At 47.1% G+C, this 14,923-nt stretch overlaps 1 protein-coding gene across 1 annotated transcript in view; it reads left to right on the forward strand.

The window, feature by feature from the left end:
• The first annotated feature begins 6,908 nt into the window (after window positions 1–6,908).
• HIVEP3 (HIVEP zinc finger 3) overlaps window positions 6,909–14,923 on the forward strand; it is a 179,281-nt gene continuing 171,266 nt past the window's right edge. Inside the window, exon 1 of the mRNA XM_055586202.1 lies at window positions 6,909–6,990. The gene's annotated coding sequence lies outside the window, so the exon portion shown is untranslated. The remainder of the gene's footprint in view (window positions 6,991–14,923) is intronic.

A 14,923-nucleotide genomic window follows, 5' to 3' on the forward strand; every position in this document is an offset into this window, starting at 1 on the left:
AGAAATCTCTGGTCTTTCCCATTCTGTTATTTTCCTCTATTTCTTTGCACTTATCACTGAGAAAGGCTTTCTCCTTACTATGGAGCTCTGCATTCAAATAGGTATATCTTTGCCTTTCTGCTTTGCCTTTAGCTTCTCTTCTTTTCTCAGTTCTTTTTAAGGCCTCCTCAGACCACCATTTTGGTGTTTTGCATTTCTCTTTCTTGGGGATGGTCTTGATCACTGCCTTATGTACATTGTCAAGAACCTCCGTCCATAGTTCATCAGGCACTCTGTCTATCAGATCTAGTCCCTTGAATCTATTTGTCACTTCCACTGTATAATCGTAAGGGATTTGATTTAGGTCATATCTGTATGGTCTAGTGATTTCCCCTACTTTCTTCAATTTAAGTCTGAATTTGGGAATAAGGAGTTCACGATCTGAGCCACAGTCTGCTCCTGGTCTTGTTTTTGCTGACAGTATAGAGCTTCTCCATCTTTGGCTGCAAAGAATATAATCAATCTGATTTTGGTGTTGACCATCTGGTGATGTCCATGTGCATAGTCTTCTCTTGTGTTGTTGGAAGAGCATGTTTGCTATGACCAGTGCATTCTCTTGGCAAAACTCTGTTAGCCTTTGACCTGCTTCGTTTTGTACTCCAAGGCCAAATTTGCCTGTTACTCCAGGTATTTCTTGACTTCTTACTTTTGTATTCCAGTCCCCTATAATGAAAAACACATCTTTTTGGGGTGTTAGTTCTAGAAGGTCTTGTAGGTCTTCATAGAACTGTTCAACTTCAGTTTCTTTGGCATTAGTGGTTGGGGCATAGACTTGGTTTACTGTGATATTGAATGGTTTCCCTTGGAAACAAACAGAGATCACTCTGTCGTTTTTGAGATTGCACCCAAGTACTGCATTTTGGACTCTTTTGTTGACTATGAGGGCTACTTCATTTCTTCTAAGGGATTCTTGCCCACGGTTGTAGCTATAATGGTCATCTGAGTTAGATTCACCCATTCCAGTCCATTTTAGTTCACTGATTTCCTAAAATGTCAATGTTCACTCTTGCCATCTCCTGTTTGACTACTTCTAATTTCCCTTGAATCATGAACCTAAGATTCCAAGTTCCTATGTAATTTTGCTCTTTATAGCGTCAGACTTTACTTCCATCACGTCACATCCACAAATGGGTGTTGTTTTTGCTTTGGCTCCATCTCTTCATTCTTTCTGGAGTTATTTCTCCACTGATCTCCCATGGCATACTGGGCACCTGCCCACCTGGGGAGTTCATCTTTCAGTGTCCTATCTTTTTGCCTTTTCATACTGTTCATGGGGTTCTCAAGGCAAGAATACTGAAGTGGTTTGCCATTCTCTTCTCCAGTGGACTACATTTTGTCATAACTCTCCACCATGGCCATCTTGGGTGGGCCTACATAGCATGGCTCATAGTTTCGTTGAGTTAGACAAGGCTGTGGTCCATGTTGCCTGCTTCTGTTAGGTCCATACTATTTTTGTCCTTTATTGTGCCCATCTTTGCATGAAATTGTTTCCTTGGTATCGCTAATCTTCTTGAATAGATCTCTAGTCTTTCCCATTCTGTTGTTTTCCTCTATTTCTTTGCATTGTCACTTAGGAAGGCTTTCTTATCTCTCCCAGCTCTTCTTTGAAACACTGCATTCAGATGGATGTATCTTTCCTTTTCTCCTTTTCCTTTCATTTCTCTTCTTTTCTCAGCTATTTTTAGGGCCTCCTCAGACAACTATTTTGCCTTTTTGCATTTCTTCTTTTTGGGGATTGTTTTGATCGCCACCTCCTGTACAATGTCATGAACCTGTGTCCACAGTTCTTCAGGCACTCTATCAGATCTAATCCCTTGAATCTATTTGTCACTTCAAGTAGATCAGGGGTCAGCAAACTTGTTTTATAAAGGGCCAGATAGTAAATAATTTAGTCTTTTGGGCTTATACTGTTTCTGTCCCACTGCATCATGAATACTTTTTATTTCTTATTTATTGTAGTCAAACTCCAAATGGTTTTATTATTTATTTCTAAAAAAAAAATCTACAAAAAGAGAAATAAATAATAACAAATAAACAAGCAAAAACTTTTTTAGAACCTGTCAATACAATTTTATTCAAAGATAAAAAATATATTGACTTCTGTTAAGTCACTGTGGTTTTAGAAAATTAAAAATACAGTTTCAGTATGATACCATAATACCATCTATGAATGTTTTTTTTAAAAGAGAGGGAGTTTGGATCTAGTGCACAGTACTGGGTGGGCCTTCAAAACAGAATTGATGATGAATGAATGGGTGGAACTGTGAAGTCATACAGCTCCAGCTTCATCACTTGTTAGTTATATGGCCTTGGACAGAGCACCTCCCTCCCCACAGTGCTTCAGCATCTTTCTCTGCAAAACAGGTTTACTGAATAAGGATATTTACCTAGTGCTCACAGATGAGAAAACGGAGGCATGGGTGATTGACTAGTTTGTTCAGGGTCTTGTAGCTGGTCCACGGAGACCTCTGGGTACCCACCTGCAGGCTTGCTGTGAGGATTACATGAAATCAAGATTGTAAAGTTTCTGGCTCAACAAATGTCCATTCCTTCCCATAAGCAGGCCAACTGGTGAGGCTGGGGGTCTTGAACAGGGAAACTGAGCACAGCAGGGTCTGCACCCCTGGGACTGGGACACGCTGACTGTGAGATGCTTGTACTGGTGCTTGGGGGGGGGGCGCCCCAGGTGGACTCTTTGGAGACCACCTTTCCCGGGGGACCGTTTCCCAAGGAGCCATGTCACCTCCATGGGGCCCAATCTGCGCTGGGACCAAATAGAGAATTTGCCTTTTCTCAGCAGCCTTTTGGCCGAGGGTGCAGCTTAAGCATTTCTAACACATCACAGCCTTAGCAGAGGGATGCAAAGCCCACATGAGGGAGAGCACGGTAAGAACAGCACTTGGCATAGGATGAACTGGCCCATGGGACAAGTTCCATCATGGTCAGCTGCTGTTGACCTTGTTGGGCTCGTCATCAGTATTTCTAGGAGCCAGGGCTGGGTATAGGAGGCTTTACCTCCTCCATAGGATATCTGATCAACCCAACTTTCCATCAAGGTAGGTATCCCCATTTTATAGATAAGGAAACTGAGGCAATATTAGGAAGTAAGGCACAACTAGTAGTAACAGAGTGAGTGAGGGCTTGAATTTCAGTATCTGGCTCTAGAGCCCATATTCTTAACTATTATTAGTCATATTTACTGCTCTTCATAGAGATTCCCTGGTGGTGCAGTGGTAAAGAATCCACCTGCCAATGCATGAGTCTCCAGTTTAACCCCTGGGTCAGAAAGATCCCCTGGAGGAGGAAATGGCAACCCACTCCAGTACTCTTGCCTGAAAAATCCCATGGACAGAGAAGCCTGGTGGCCTACAGTCCATGGGGTCGTAAAGAGTCGGACACGACTGAGCAGCTGAGCACACAGCACATGCACAGCCTGACATGCATTGGACATAAAACCTCTTGAACCAATCTCCTTCCTCCTGGTTTCGTCTGGCCTAGGAACTTGGGGACCCTAGGTTCTCTGAGACCGGAACTCCAGCTCCCTTTGTGACTGACTTATCCATCCTGGAGGCACAGCTACCTACCTCTTTCCAGGGAGTATTTCATGCATTAAACCATCCAATAAATGTTTTTTAGGGATCTTCTCTGTGCCAGGCCTTGTTTGAGGTGCAGAGCATGCATCACGAATAATAATGATTATAGGACTTCCCTGGTGATACAGTAAGAATCCACCTGCCAATGCAGGGGACATGGGTTCGATCCTTGGTCTAAGAAGATTCTACATGCTGTGAGGCAGCTAAGCCCACATGCAACAACTACTGAAGCCCACGCACCTAGAGCCTGTGTCCTGCAACAAGAGAAGCCACTGCAGTGGGAAGCCTACGCACTGCAACTAGAGAGGAGCCCCCACTCACCACAACCAGAGAAAGCTCGTGCACAGCAAAAAGGCTCAGTGCCGTCATAAATAAATAACTAAATAATTTAAAATATTAAGATATAAATCTGTATAACATAAAAAGTATTAAAAAATATAATAGTGATTACAACTAACCCTTTCTATGTACCAGGTACTGTTCTAGATACTGCACATAAATTAGTTCATTTAACTGTTACAGTCCCGCAGGTAGCTGGAATGAGTTTTCCTTATGGATGAAGAAATCAAGGCACAGAGAGCTTAAGTGCTCTGTCCAGAGCTCTGTCAAGTGCTCTGTCCTTTAGCTCTGTCCACAGCTAATGAATGTCAGAGTCAGGATTTGAACCCAAGCCATCTGGGATCAGCATCCATACATTTAATTGCCCCTATACAGTTGTGGCTCTCATAGTCCCTGACTCACGGAACTTCTCATCTTTCTTTTCCAACAGTCATGTTAAAATAGCACTAAAATAACTTAATTCAGTTTCGTTTACTGAGAAGCAAAGTGGGCAGTGAGAATGAGCGATTCCAGATTTGTAAAGTGCTTGACATCATGGGGCCAGTGGGAAGGAGTCAATGTCATGAATGGGACCCTGGTCTACTTTCCACCATGTCCTTGACGGTTATGTGCCCTTTGGCAAGTCTCATCACCTCTCTGAGTCTCCAGTTCTTTATTTACAAAATGGATTGTTCATACCTGTTCTAACTGCCTGCAAGCATTTCTGTGAAGACCAACTGGTGTGCCAGATGGAAGTAAGATTTAAAATAGGGGGAAGACACTGGGCAAGGATTTGTTATTGAACCAAATGAGATTTTGGTCAGCTTGATGAATGAATGGATGGCTGAAGGTCCTAGCAGACCTGCAGATTGGCTCCCCAGGTAACAAATGGCTCCCTTCAGGAGATCTGTTGGAAGTCTTCAGAGTCTCATCAGGGCTCTGTCCTCCTCTCTCCCTGACCATGTTCCATGCTCCTGGCCCTTGAGTTATTTTGCATCTGATTTTGTGTAAGCCTCCAAGACTGTTTTAGCAAACATTCATTAATGTCTGTTGGGAGAAAAGTCTTGTGCTAGACTCTGTGGGGAGACTGAGATGAATTTGGCATGGTCTCTGCTTGCAGGGGCTCAGAGGCTAGGAGGAGAAGTGTAATAATAACAGTAATAATGACCAGCAATTATTAAGCATTTACCAAATCCCAGATATTGTGTTGAGTTTTTATATGCATTTATATTGCAGCAATTCCATGAGTTACTAAAACTTGTCCCATTTTTACATGCAGAAACAGATTTAGACAGGTTAAGTACCTTACCCAGTTTCACACAGCTCTGAAATTATAGAGCAGCACATGACTTTGAGAAAGAAAATGTGCATACACATCTCTCTATTATAAGGTGGAGACTACAGTGTATCCTGCTGGAGGGGCAAGGGCAGGCCTCTTGGGGCTCAGCAAGAGACGGAAAGGATGATGTGATGGTGGCAGCGGTGGCAGTCTGACAATGAGGACGTTCACAACGATGGTGGTGATAATAAAGGCAATGATGATGATGAGGGTGATGGTCGATGATGATGCAAATCCTCTGGTGCCCATTTGTTGAGCTTCTGCTTTATGCCAGGCCCTGACCTGGGTGCTTTCTATCTCATTTCATCCTATTATGACTTTCCAGGGTCAGAGTGATCATCTCCACTTTACTCATAAGGACTTTGGGCTAGAGACAGGACACATGGCCTGCGAGGGCTCGCATCCAGTCTGTACCGGGTTTGAGCTTAAGCACCCCACCATGCAGAGCCACTGCTCTTTCCCCTACCTGGACCCCTAACCTGTGGCCCCGGAGCCAGGCATCCCAGAGATGCCCCTTAAATACCCATTGAACAAATATTGAATGAATGGATCCCCCAGGGGTCAAAGCCTTAAACATGGAAGACAGAAATAACTGTGTCGAGCGTGGATAACCGTTATTTAACTAGTCGTGGTGCTGTAATCCCTAAAAAACAAGTTAATTGCAAGGCGTTATGTTCTTGTAGGGCTTTCCAGGTGGTGCCAGTGGTAAAAACCCACCTGCCAATGCAGGAGACGTAAGAGATGCAGGTTCGATCTCTGGGTTGGGAAGATCCCCTGGAGGATGACATGGCAACCCACTCCAATATTCTTGCCTGGAGAATCCCATGGACAGAGAAGCCTTGCAGGCTACAGTCCATAGGGTCTCAAAGAGTCGGACACGACTGGAACAACTTAGCACATTCCTGTAGCTTTTGTATCTTTTTCAAAGAAGAGATACTAAGGGCACCGTGGAGGGGTGGGGCGTTTTGAGGAATACTTTCACCTGAAAAGGAGTCCTCGTGCTAAAATTGATGGGAAGCATCCTGTGGTCCTGCGTGGAGTGTAAGGGCTTTGCCCAATGTCTAGCACAGGATCACTTGGAGAGGGGAGCCCACCAGGCTGGGGATTGGGAGCTGTGGCATTTGCACTGGGTGTACAAGTGACTTACGAGGCCTGAGCTGTCCCTTTCCACGACTGCTTCCATAAGACCTCACAGCAGCAGTAAGAGATTCCCCAAGTGGCTAGGGAATGCTGGCATGAATGAATGGATAATGGAAGAAAGAATGAGTTACAATGATTGGTGCTCTGGGAGCCCGTGAGGGGAGGTTTTTCTCAAGGAGTGCTTGAAAGTGAGAGTTCCTCCACTGGGAAGCAGAAATAGAACACAGAAGCTCCAGAGGGGGCTGTTGACTCCAGACTTCCAGCTCTGGGAGTGGGGTCAGGAGGCTAGGATGGCACCCCCGGGGAGTCTGATCTTGACCCTGGGATGACCCTGTTGGAGAAGCGGTGGTGGCTGGAGCTCAGCTGTGAAGCTCTTCTCAGTGAGGCTGTGCTCACCATGTGGGGATGCATTTTTCAAACTCAAGTGCAAGTTGACAGATGGCGGTGGTATAATATTCTCACATTCTCTGCTTCCCACAGGCCTCCCTCCAGCACAACCCTGCAAGCTCTTAAAAAACTCTGACATATCTCGACCATGAGACCACGGCTGGCCCTTAGCAGGTAAGCTCCCCATCACTCCCTCCCACCATGGGACGTGGAGCCATTTCAGCACAACCCTAAGACCATGGGCATGTGTGTGGCCAGGAGGGAGGTGGGGCTGCCTCCAGCCTTGGCAGGAGAATGGAGCCCCACACTCTACCAAGACTTCAGGAAAACACTGCCAACTGTCCAGAGTCCTGCAGCTGGCATTTCTACCCATGGCAGCATATGGCGCTAGGAACGTGTCCTGGGAGAGGAGCCAGGGAACTGGTTCTGACACCATGTCAGCCTTCACTACTCAGGAAAATCTCAGACGGAACCTGCCTTTCTTTGTTTCTGTTTTTCTGTGTGAATGTGAGGGAATAGGATTCAGTGAATGGGGCAGGCCAGAAGTCAGCTCTTCCAGGCTCTGATCAAGGCCTTGGGCTGGGAGGAGGGACCACGGGCACAGCAGTTGTCTGCCACTGCCCTAGGGCTCACCTCCTATTTGATTGTTCCGTGGACCTCCCGTCCACGTGGAGCCTGGGTTGGGCTTCAGGTGTGCCCTGTGTATGCATGTGTGCTTTGGGGGCCAGGACCTGTGTCCCTTCCAGCAAACTGTGCTTGAAGTCAAATTCAAACATGGACAGTCACCAGCCTTGCATGGGCCCTGTCACAGCTGCATAGCACACCATGGTCACTGTAGACTGCAGTGCCCAGATGGGAAGGGCGAAGGCAGCCCACACATGCGGAGAGCATGGGCAGGCCCACAGCAGAGTGTGGGTGTGAAGATCAAGCTGGGTGAAAGACTACAAAGGGTGGGAGAGCAGGTTAACCTAAGAGCAGGACCTTTCTTTGTGTGGGAGTGAGTGCAAGGCCAAAGCTTATCGGCTGATCTGCGAGGAAGCCCAGGAGAGCTGCCCAGGAGATGAGACCAGAGGGCACTGAGGCTCAGAGAAGAATAAAGCACATCATTGGTCTGAAAAAGCTTCCCACCTGAAGGAGGAGACAATGTGTAAATAGCGATGGTAGAGGAAACCTGTGAAGGCGGGAGGGGTCCATTCTGTCTGGGTTTGGTTGTGGGGGTGGTTCAGGGAGGACCATTGGAAGGCGAAACTTGAACTGGGCTTTGAAGGATGAATAGGAGTTCACCAGGCAAAATAGGAAGAAGGGCCTTCCAGACTAAGGAGACAATACATGCAAAGGTGGAATAACTGGGATTAGTAGGTGCAGAGAAAGAGTAGGGAGAAGTGAGCCTAGGAGAAGCAGTTGGGCCTTTGAATGCCAGATTAAGGAGCTTGGGTTGGTCCCTATATGATTGAGGAAGGAAAGCAGATGGTCAGTCTGGGGTGCCAGGAGAAGACTCTGGGCCCCAGGGAGAGGCTGAGAGCAGCAAGGAGATGCCTGTGTCAGAAACTTGAACATCAGCCATGGGAGGCCCAGCACAGGAGCCCCTCATTGAGCTGTCTGTGTCCCACTGGGGCCCTTCAGATCTCCTAGTGAAAAGCAGCCACAAGGCACCCTGGGGGCCTCTCTGGCGGAGGGCTGCTGGATTGCCATCAGAACCTCTCTTCCCAACCGACCCGGTTCCCCTCCTCCCCCGCCCCTGAAGAACGCTGGGCCGCCTCCCCCCAGACAGCAGCCCTGTAAGAATGCAGTGTTGGGGCTTCCTTGGTAGCCCAATGGTTCAGACTCCCTAATTCCAATCCAAGGGGTGCTGGCTCGATCCCTGGCTGGGGAACTAAGATCCCGTATGCCATGCAATGCAGCCCAAAATATAAAAAGCGAAAATTTTAAAAATGCAAAAAAAGAACTGTTTGTTTAAAAAAAGAATTCAGGGACTCCCCTGGCAGTCCATTGGTTAAGAATCTGCCTTGTAATGCAGGGGACGTGGATTTGATCCCCGGTCTAGGCAGTCAGATCCCACAGGCCGTGGGGCAACCAAGCCCACATCCCACACCTAGAGAGTCCATGTGCCAAAACAAAGAACCCCATGCAGCCAAATAAATGAATAAATATTTAAAAGAAAGGAAGAGAGAAAGAATGCAGTACTGTTCCTAAAGCCCTTCTTCCTCAGCCCTCCCCCCTCCACTACATACCCAGGTGGCTCCCGCCCTAGAGTCGTTTTAGTGTGGCGGGTAACACTCTGCAATTGTGTCGTTTTGCAGTTTCCTCTCTTGGCAGGACTCGAAACGCCTTCACATCTGTTGTCTCCTGGGAGAGACGGAAGAGTAGGCTCTGGGGGCCAGAGCACTGGACTCCAGCCCTGTCTTGTCACTCCCTCGGGGAGCAGTGTAACCGCCTGTGCCTGGGTGTCTTCATCTCCCACATACCCACCTCCTCGGGTGGTTCCAGAATCAGGGGCCGGAGCTCTGTGAAAGGCCAGCCCGCTGCCCGTCACATGGGACACTTAACGTTCTGGGCTGCTCCCCCAGCTCCCATCCCAGCGATGAAGCAGGTGTCCTGGGAAGGCCTGTGGGTTTTCTTGGTTCAAGTGTGGCAGTTCTCACCTGTGCCTTCATGGGCAGTCAGACCAATGGACTAGATTTTTCTTTGAAAATTTAGGTTGGCAGAACTTTCCTGACACCTCCTCTGTTCCAGGCACTGGCAGACACTGGGGCCCCCGACGGGAATAAGATGGTCCCTTCTCCAGAAGGGGTGTGTAAACAAATAACAACACCCTGTAAGAAAGGGAAAGCGCTGTGGGAGAGGGGGCGTGGAAGGATCAGTAGGAGTTCATCAGATCAGAAGGACTGTGAAAGGCAAAAAGTGCACTCTAGGCAAGAGGACCGGTAGGTAGAAAGGCATCGCCATGGGAAATATCCCGATTGGTGGAGCATCCGTGTTGGTGTTTAGGATGACCTGCCCTGCAGAGCTCCCCAGCTCCCCAACACAGAGAAGCATTCTAGGAAGCCTGGTACCTGCTCCCGTGTCAGCTCAGGAGGGTCGGATCCAGGGCAGGCTTCACAGTTTGAAGAACATCAGTGAGCTCTGAGATATGGCCAGATGTGCCTCCTCTAGGACCCAGGCAGCGAGGAGCTTCTGAGACTTTTCTTGGTTGGAGTTGAGGCCATGTGTTACTCACTGAGTTGACAGTAGCCCTGGAGACACTGTTGCTGTGTTTGTGCCAGGGCCTGGGATGGAGAGGAATGAATATGGTCCCTGCACCACATACAGGAATATGAGGATGAACAGTCCTCAAGGCCCGTATCATATCGCTACTGATGCTCTACGGGGCTGTAGAGGAGGGGCAGCTAGAAGGCAGAAGCAAGGGCCATCATGAGGAGGGAATCTGAGAAATATGCTAATAAGAAGAAGAAAAATTATAATAATGAATGATTATTGAGCATTTGCTATGTGCCAGGCACTGCTCTAAGAATATTTTTAAGAGCTAATCCAAGTTTATTTTTTATATTAATTTATTTTAATTGGAGAATAATTACTTTACAATATCGTGATGGTTTTTGCCATACATTGACATGAATCAGCCATGGGTGCACATGTCCCCCCATCCTGAGCCCCCCTCCCACCTCCCTCCCCACCCCATCCCACTGGCTTGTCCCAGAGCACCAGCTCTGAGTGCCCTGCCTCATGCATCGAACTTGCTCTGGTCATTTATTTTACATATGGTAATCTACATGGTTCAGTGGTGTTCTCTCAAATCATCCCACCCTCGCCTTCTCCCGCAGAGTCCAAAAGTCTGTTCTTTACATCTGTGTCTCCTTTGCTGCCTTGCATATAGAATTGTCGTTACCATCTTTCTAAATTCCATATACATGCGTTAATATACAGTATTGGTGCTTCTCTTTCTGACTTACTTCACTCTGTATAATAGGCCCTAAGAATTTTATATAGATTTACACTCTACCTACACAACAGTGCTGTGAGGCAGGCATTTATCATCCTCTTTTACAGACGAGGAGAACTGATGCAGAGAGGCCGAGTGACTGTCTTGGGCACACACAGCTGGGAAGTGGCTGAGTCAGGCTGAACCTGGGCAGTCTGACCTCAGAGCCCTCACTTGAATGACCTGGTGCAGCCTGAACACTAAGCCTTCTCTAAGAACTCGGCACCGCCAGGGCTGGAACTGTGTCTTGCTCTAATGCATAGTGTCAGTGTTGGTCACTCAGTTGTGTCCGACTCTTTGCCCCATGGACGGTAGCCCGCCAGCATCCCCTGTCCATGAAATCCTCCAGGCAAGAATACTGGAGTGGGTTGCCATTTCCAGTAGGCACTCAGCAGGGATGTGTCGAGCCCTGAAAGAGCAGGGGCAGTAATTAGAGACAGGGACAGGCGCTGCAGACAGACGTTGTAGCTGGAGCAGAAGCCTCAGATACCAGCACGTGAAGTGGCGTCAAGGTATTTCCAGAGCTGGAACACTGGAAAGCTGGAGGGGGCCAGTGAAGGAATGCAGAGCTTGAGAGTCAGCTTCCCTGGCTGACTCTTCCTGTTCCAAAGACCTGGCACCTGCCTGCCTTCGCCTGCAAACCTTCCCCACCCAATCTGACCCACATGGAGAAAGGGGGCACCGTGGCTTTGTGTCCCACACCACTCTGTGCACTTGTTCCTTCAAAGGCTCCCAGAGGCTGGGGAGGCCTGCACCACCCAAAGGTCTCAGGAAAGACAGTCAAAACATGTTCCTGTGTGGGATGGCTTACTGAATGCTTGAGGCTTCAGGGAGCTAGTGGTTTTTCTTTTTCTTTTTTTTTGCTTTTTAATTTTTATTGGAGGCTAGTTACTTTACAATGTTCTGTTGCTTTCTGCTGTACAGCAAAGTGAACCAACTATATGTATACATATATCCCCTCTTTTTGGACCCTAAATCCTTCCCATTTAGGTCACCACAGAGCACTGAGTAGAGTTCCCTATGCTATACAGTAGGTCCTCGTTAGTTATCTATTTTATACATAGCAGTGTATATAGGTCAATCCCAACCCCCCAATTCATCCCGCCCTCCCCCTTTGTCCCCTTAGCATCCATTCATTTGTTCTCTACTTCTGTGTCTCTTTTTTTGCTTTGCAAATATGTTTATCTGTGTCATTTTTCTAGATTCCACATAGTTGTGTTAATATTCCATATTTATTTTTCTCTTTCTGACTTACTTCACTCTGTGTGATAGGCTCTGGGTCCATCCACATCTTGGCAAATGGCGTAATGCCATTCCTTTATATGGCTGAGTAGTATTCCATTGTATATATGGACCACATCTTCCTCTAATGATGGACATAAAGCTTGTTTCCATGTCCTTACCGGTCAGAATGGCCATCAACAATAAATCTGCAAACAATAAATGCTGGAGGGGGTGTGGAGAAAGGGGAACCCTCTTACACTGTTGGTGAGAATGTAGATTGGTTCAGTCACTATGGAGAACAGTGTGGAGATTCTTTTAAAAACTAAAAATATGGAGAAACAGGCATAGAGAATAGACTTATGGACATGGGTAGATGGGAGGAGAGGGAAGAGAGAGGTATGGAAAGAGTACCATGGAAACTTACATTACCATATGTAAAAGAGATAGCCAACAGGAATTTGCTGTATGGCTCAGGAAACTCAAACAGGGGCTCTGTATTAATCTAGAGGGATGGGATGGGGTGGGAGATGGGAGGGAGGTTCAAAAGGGAGGGGATATATATGTATACCTATATTGCTGATTCATGTCGAGGTTTGACAGAAAACAAAAAAATTCTGTAAAGCAATTATCCTTCAATAAAAAAAATTTTTTTTAAGAAAAACTAAAAATAGAGCTACCATATGACCCAGCAATCCTAATCCTGGGAGGAAATCATAATTCCAAAAGACGCATGCACCCCAGCGTTCATTGCAGCGCTACTTACAATAGGGAGCCAGTGTTTTCCACAGGCCCTTCCCTCCAACTCCCTGGGCTCCGGAGAGGAAGGCAGGGCTGGGACTTTGCTCTGTGGCTCCCTAGCTGGGTGCTGTGGGGTGATCAATTCTGTGCCTCAGTTTCTATCTCCACAAAGTGGGAGTAAAAACAACAACAGAATTAAAGTGGGCAAGATTTGGGGAAACTCCTGTCAGAATGAAGATCCGCGAAAAGTAGTTTCTCAGCATCCTGCTTTGCTTCTGGGACCTCAGTTTCTTCCATAAAAGGAAGACTTGGACAATGTTTCTCTTTAATGCCAGTCAGGCTTGATATTCTGGAATTCAAAGCGATGAACATCAGTGGACTGCAGCCACGTATGTGCTATATGACTGTGTGTGTGTGTGTGTGTGTGTGTTAGTCACTCAATCATGTCTAACTCTTTGCGAGCCATAGACTGTAGCCCACCAGGTTCCTCTGTCCATGGGATTCTCCAGGCAAGAATACTAGAGTGAGTTTCCATGCCCTTCTCCAGGGTACCTTCCTGACCCAGGGATTGAACCCGGGTCTCCTTCATTACAGGCAGATTCTTTATAGTCTGAGCCACCAGGGAGTTTATATGACTATAAATGTATACAATTTAATCACTTTTATAAATTTAAGATATATGCAAAATTATATTTAATATAAACATATAATGGATGACATCTTTGGTTGTGTTTTCTTCTTTAAAAAAAAACTTTATATATGTATGTATGTATTTATTTTGGCTGCACTGATCCTTCGCTGCTGCGCGCGGGCTCTCTCTAGTTGTGACAAGTGGGGGCTGCTCTAGTTGTGATGTGTGGGCTTCTCATTGCAGAGGCTCCTCTTGCTGCACAGCATGAGCTCCAGGGTGCACAGGCTTCAGTGGTTGCCCTGCATGTGGAATCTTCCTGGATCAGGGATCAAACCTGTGTCCCCTGCATTGGCAGGTGGGTTCTTCACCACTGGACCACCAGGGTAGTCCAGTTGTGTTTTCTTCTGATTGAAAAATTAGTATGTATTTGTTGAACATGTTTTGGAAAGTACAGGAAGAGAAAAAAATTCAGCCACTATTCCATATTTGATACTGCCTCTTGGATATTTAGTAATTCCTCTCCCACCTTTTTTTCCTATGAATGTACACAGATTTAAAAAAAAAAATGTTTGGGGTTGTACTCTGCATCCTATTTTTCAACTCAAGCCGAGCTGTGGAACCAGGACTCTGGGCAGGACTGTCGTCCCCATGCCCGAGAGGAAGCGGAGGCCGATGCTGCCACAGCTGTTCTGTGCCCGCTCCCCGGCTCCTGCCCGGGTGGCTGGCTGCAGGCATCTGACCTTCGGATGTTCTGTGTCTCTGGCGGGTGCGCATTTTTACACTAATTTTAGCCTAGCCTCTCAGGCCCACTGGCCTTAGGGGCAGCGCATAATGGATGCCTTATGTAGACAGCTGCCAACGGTGCAGGAGGAAGCGTCCCACCTTAAAATGTTCCTCCTCGCCGGCCAGTCTTCTGCTCTTGGAGAACAAGCCGGCTCCCTGTTCCTTCTCTCACCAGGAAGGGGCCGATGTTGACGTTCCCAGCCCAGCAGGCCGGACCTGGTGGGCAGGTGGCCCACCGAACACATGAATGATTGCTTCTCTGGACAGGGCCACGTTTTCACAGGACAGGCTTGAGTTTGAGCTGAAACAGCTGAGAGAGAGACTTCTCAAGAAATGGATGGGTGGTGAGTTTGCAGCAGGGTATCTTAAACATCTGTGGGCATGTAGAGAGAACCTTCCAGACCCTCACGTTACTGTTTGACCTTTGTCAAATGTGTACAAACATACAGTGTCCTCTGACATCCCATTTTGTCCTGATGGCAGCCCTGTGTATGAGGTAAGAGAATTCCCATTTTACAGGCAAAGGAACTGAGGTTGAGATGGGGAAGTAATTTTGCTCACAGTAATCCAGCGTGTCAGCGGCATGAACTTGACCATGAACCGTAAGCCCAGGGTTCTTTCCATTCCCAGGCACCATATGGGTCACCGGTTCATCTGGGTTCATATCCATCTGCTCTATGTTCTCTTAGGTTTGGTATTATTTTTGCAAAATGGAGATGCTTTAATTTTCACCTTAAAAACTATACATGTTT

This window comes from Bubalus kerabau, chromosome 6 (genome assembly GCF_029407905.1).
Source record: "Bubalus kerabau isolate K-KA32 ecotype Philippines breed swamp buffalo chromosome 6, PCC_UOA_SB_1v2, whole genome shotgun sequence".
In the NCBI taxonomy this organism is placed as follows: domain Eukaryota; kingdom Metazoa; phylum Chordata; class Mammalia; order Artiodactyla; family Bovidae; genus Bubalus; species Bubalus kerabau.